Raw genomic sequence first — 5,918 nt, forward strand, 5'->3', positions numbered from 1 at the left:
GGAGTCTACAACCCACACAAGTGGCTCAGGTAGTGCAGCTCATCCAGGATGGCACATCAATGCGAGCTGTGGCAAGAAGGTTTGCTGTGTCTGTCAGCATAGTGTCCAGAGCATGGAGGCGCTACCAGGAGACAGGCCAGTACATCAGGAGACGTGGAGGAGGCCGTAGGAGGGCAACAACCCAGCAGCAGGACCGCTACCTCCGCCTTTGTGCAAGGAGGATTAGGAGGAGCACTGCCAGAGCCCTCCAGCAGGCCACAAATGTGCATGTGTCTGCTCAAACGGTCAGAAACCGACTCCATGAGGGTGGTATGAGGGCCCGACGTCCACAGGTGGGGGTTGTGCTTACAACCCAACACCGTGCAGGACGTTTGRCATTTGCCAGAGAACACCAAGATTGGCAAATTCGCCACTGGCGCCCTGTGCTCTTCACAGATGAAAGCAGGTTCACACGCACATGTGACAGACGTGACAGAGTCTGGAGACGCCGTGGAGAATGTTCTGCTGCCTGCAACATCCTCCAGCATGACCGGTTTGGCGGTGGCATTTCTTTGGGGGGCCGCACAGCCCTCCATGTGCTCGCCAGAGGTAGCCTGACTGCCATTAGGTACCGAGATGAGATCCTCAGACCCCTTGTGAGACCATATGCTGGTGCGGTTGGCCCTGGGTTCTTTCTAATGCAAGACAATGCTAGACCTCATGTGGCTGGAGTGTGTCAGCAGGTCCTGCAAGAGGAAGGAATTGATGCTATGGACTGGCCCGCCCGTTCCCCAGACCTGAATCCAATTGAGCACATCTGGGACAACATGTCTCGCTCCATCCACCAACGCCACGTTGCACCACAGACTGTCCAGGAGTTGGCGGATGCTTTAGTCCAGGTCTGGGAGGAGACCCCTCAGGAGACTATCCGCCACCTCATCAGGAGCATGCCCAGGTGTTGTAGGGAGGTCATACAGGCACGTGGAGGCCACACACACTACTGAGCCTCATTTTGACTTGTTTTAAGGACATTACATCAAAGTTGGATCAGCCTGTAGTGTGGTTTTCCACTTTAATTTTGAGTGTGACTCCAAATCCAGACCTCCATGGGTTGATAAATTTGATTTCCATTGATAATTTTTGTGTGATTTTGTAGTCAGCACATTCAACTATGTAAAGAAAAAAGTATTTAATAAGAATRTTTCATTCATTCAGATCTAGGATGTGTTATTTTAGTGTTCCCTTTATTTTTTTGAGCAGTGTATATATTTTTTTACCAATGTACATTTTTTTCTTCCACTTTGATAGAGTATTTTGTGTAGATTGTTGACAAATAATGACAATTAAATCAATTTTAATACTACCTTGTAACACAACATAAAAAGTCAAGGGGTGTGAATACTTTCTGAAGGCACATTGTTTAAAATATTGTTTAATTTATACTTTATTTTAACAACAAGTCTCTTGAGGTGCCTGAATCTGGAAAATTCACTTACTGTATTAGTTGCTAAAAGGGTAGTGACTCCTCAAAAACTACGAAAATAAAATGAAGCTCCATTAAAGTTTTATTTAATCAGTGCTTTAGACTCTAAATAACACTGTTTTTTTAATTTAAAAAAGGCATTTGATACTGTGTAGACCAGTGGTTCCCAACCTTTTTTGGTTTCTGTACCACCAACTGAATTTTACTTAGCCCGGAGTACCCCTGAGGTACCCCCTCATGTGCATTTTATCAGTAGACCTATGGTCTCAACCCACTGGGGATACAGATTTTGAATCAACGTTGTTTCAAGGTAATTTGTCAATGCATTGTGACGTGAAATTTATGTGGAAAATACTTTGGATTTGAAAAAATTATGTCATCATGGTAACCAACATTCAACAAAGACAAACCTTCTATAAAATATGTTGACTTTTACCTTTGAAACAACGTCAGAACTTTAACGTTATATCCACTATCTCCTACTGGAGAGTTAATCTATCTGAGGCTATACATTTGGTCTCCCATCCAGGGTTTTAATCTAGCCCAGCTTTGACATATCGATTTTACTACTACCAATGTGCAGTCATGAGAATTATTAAAAACAAAATAGATTCACTGTTCAAATGAAGCCATCCCAAAATGTAGGTTTAACAGGGTAAATGAAATGTAACCATACTTTATAAGTCCTATACCATCAATGATAATATTTAGTTAAAGTCGGAAGTTTACATACACTTAGGTTGGAGTCATTAAAACTTGTTTTTCAACCGGAAAACTAAAAAATTTACGGAATCCCAGCCATAAGAAGTTAACAAACTATAGTTTGTCTACATCTACTTTGTGCATGACACAATACATTTTTCCAACAATTGTTTACAGACAGATTATTTCACTTATAATTCACTGTATCACAATTCCAGTGGGTCAGAAATGTACATACACTAAGTTGACTGTGCCTTTAAACAGCTTTGAAAATTCCTGAAAATTATGTCATGGCTTTAGAAGCTTCTGATAGGCTAATTTAAATGTTTTTTTGTTTTGTTTCGTTTTTTCACCTTTATTTAACCAGGTAGGCCAGTTGAGAACAAGTTCTCATGTACAACTGCGACGTGGCCAAGATAAAGCAAAGCAGTGCGACAAAAAACAACAACACAGAGTTACACGTGGGATAAACAAAAGTACAGTCAATAACACAATAGAAAACTCTATATACAGTGTGTGCAAATGGAGTAAGGAGGTAAGGCAATATAGGCCCTAGTAGTGAAGAAATTACAATTTAGCAAATTAACACTAGAGTGATAGATGTGCAGATGATGATGTACAAGTAGAAATACTGGTGTGCAAAAGAGCAAAAAAAAGTTCATAAAAACAATATGAGGATGAGATAGGTAGTTGGATGGAATGAATTGGGCTGTGTACAGCTGCAGCGATCAGTAAGCTGCTCAGATAGCTGATGCTTAACGTTAGTGAGGGAGATATAAGTCTCCAACTTCAGCGATTTTGCAATTCGTTCCAGTCATTGGCAGCAGAGAACTGGAAGGAAAGGCGGCCAAAGGGGGTGTTTGCGGGTGTTGGCTTTGGGGATGACAAGTGAGATATACCTGCTGAAGCGCGTGCTACGGGTGGGTGTTGCTATGGTGACCAGTGAGCTGAGATAAGGCGGAGCTTTACCTAGCAAAGACTTATAGATGACCTGGAGCTACTGGGTTTGGCGACGAATATGTAGCGAGAGCCAGCCGCCGAGAGCATACAGGTCGCAGTGGTGGGTGGTATATGGAGCTTTGGTGACAAAAATGGACATCATTTGAGTCAATTGGGGGTGTACCTGTGGATGTATTTCAAGGCCTACCTTCAAACAGAGGGCCTCTTTGCTTAAAATCATTGGAAAATCAACAGAAATCAGCCAAGACCTCAGAAAAGAGATTCTAGACCTCCACAAGTCTGGTTCATCCTTGCGAGCAATTTCCAAACGCCTGAAGGTACCACGTTCATCTGTACAAACAATAGTACGCAAGTATAAACACCATGGGACCACGCAGCCACCATACCGCTAAGGAAGGAGACGCGTTCTGTCTCCTAGAGATGAACACACTTTGGTGCGAAAAGTACAAATCAATCCCAGAACAACAGCAAAGGACCTTGTGAAGATGCTGGAGGAAACAGGTACAAGAGTATCTATATCCACAGTAAAACGAGTCCTATATCGACGTAACCTGAACCGCTCAGCAAGGAAGAAGCCACTGCTCCAAAACCGCTATAAAAAAAGCCAGACTACGGTTTGCAACTGAACATGGGGACAAAGATCGTACTTTTTGGAGAAATGTCCTCTGGTCTGATGAAACAAAAATAGAACTGTTTTTTGACTATCGTTATCGTTGTGTTTGGCGGAAAAATGGGGGATGCTTGCAAGCCAAAGAACACCATCCCAACCATGATGCACGGGGGTGGCAGCATCATGTTGTGGGGGTGGCAGCATCATGTTGTGGGGGTGCTTTGCTGCAGAAGGGACTGGTGCACTTCACAAAATAGATGGCATCATGAGGGAGGAAAATTATGTGGATATATTGAAGCAACATCTGAAGACATCAGTCAGGAAGWTAAAGCTTGGTCGCAAATGGGTCTTCCAAATGGACAATGACCCCAAGCATACTTCCAAAGTTGTGGCAAAATGGCTTAAGGACAACAAAGTCAAGGTATTGGAGTGGCCATCACAAAACCCTGACCTCAATCTTATAGAAAATGTGTGGGCAGAACTGAAAAAGCGTTTGCGAGCAAGGAGGCCTACAAACCTGACTCAGTTACACCAGCTCTGTCAGGAGGAATGGGCCAACATTCACCCAGCTTATTGTGGGAAGCTTGTGGAAGGCTACCCGAAACGTTTTGACCCAAGTTAAACAATTTAAAGGCAATGCTACCAAATACTAATTGAGTGTATGTTAACGTCTGACCCACTGGGAATGTGATGAAAGAAATAAAAGCTGAAATAAATCATTCTCTCTACAATTTTTCTGACATTTCACATTCTTCAAATAAACTGGTCATCCTAACTGACCTAAGACAGGGAATTTTTACTATGATTAAATGTCAGGAATTGTGAAAAACTGAGTTTAAATGTATTTGGCTACGGTGTATGTAAACTTCCGACTTTAACTGTTTGTAGCATTTGTAAAGTCGTCAACAGCTATTGTTTTAAATTCAACTCAGGATTCAACTAAAAATAAGCATTACATATAGGCCTAGGATTTTAAGCTTTGGTTGATTTATAATGTAATCTTCAAGTTAATAATTAATATGTTGGATTTACGTCTCCATCTCAACCAAAAAGCGAAGTTAAAGAATAGGATGAAATGAAATCAATCTTTAAATGCACTTTAAATAAAGTTCTTTTTGATTTAGTCCTATTATCTAACTTAGAATTTTGGTTGAGATGGAGACTTAAATCCAACATATTAATTATTAATTTGTAGACAATCTGGAATATATGCCATACTAAAACAGTGGCACAAAAGATGCATCTCCTTCAAATGTTGATATTTGGTTGCGTTGACAACCAAACACAATTCAATATTACTTTTGCAAATACAGTTAAATAGCCTATTAAGTTGTTAACAATTTAAAAGTTATTTTTAAATTGTGGAATTTCTTTCCTTCTTAATACGTTTGAGCCAATAAATTGTGTTGTGACAAGGTAGGGGTGGAATACAGAAGATAGGCCTATTTGGTAAATTACCAAGTCCATATTATGGAAAGAAAAGCTCAAATAAGCAAAGAGAAACAATAGTCCATCATTATTTAAGACATGAAGGTCAGTCAATGCGGAACATTTCAATAACTTTGAAAGTTTCTTCAAGTGCAGTCGCAAAAACTATCACGCGCTATGATGAAACTTGATCTCATGAGGACCGTCACAGGAAAGGAAGACCCAGTTACCTCTGCTGCAGAGGATAGGTTCATTAGAGTTACCAGCCTCAGAAATTGCAGCCCTTTAATTACTTGATACTTTATCTCTTATTCGTATCCATATATTTTTCTAAACTGCATTATTGGTTAGGGGCTCGTAAGTAAGGATTTCACTGTAAGGTTGTATTCGGCACATATGACTAATAAGATTTGATTTGGAATGAATGTTTCACAGAGTTCAAGTAACAGACACATCTCAACATCAACTGTTCAGAGGGGACTGCGTGAATCAGGCCTTCATGGTTGAATTGCTGCAAAGAAACCACTACTAAAGGACACCAATAAGAAGAAGAGACAGACCGGTGGAAATCTGTCCTTTGGTCTGATGAGTCCAAATTTGAGATTTTTGGTTGCAAACGCCGTGTCTTTGTGAGACACAGAGTAGGTGAATGGATGATCTCCGCATGTGTGGTTCCCACCGTGAAGCATGGACAAGGTGGTGTGAAGGTGTGGGGGTGCTTTGCTGGTGACACTGTCTGATTTATTTAGAATTCAA

This window comes from Salvelinus sp. IW2-2015, linkage group LG11, assembly GCF_002910315.2.
Source record: "Salvelinus sp. IW2-2015 linkage group LG11, ASM291031v2, whole genome shotgun sequence".
In the NCBI taxonomy this organism is placed as follows: Eukaryota; Metazoa; Chordata; class Actinopteri; order Salmoniformes; family Salmonidae; genus Salvelinus; species Salvelinus sp. IW2-2015.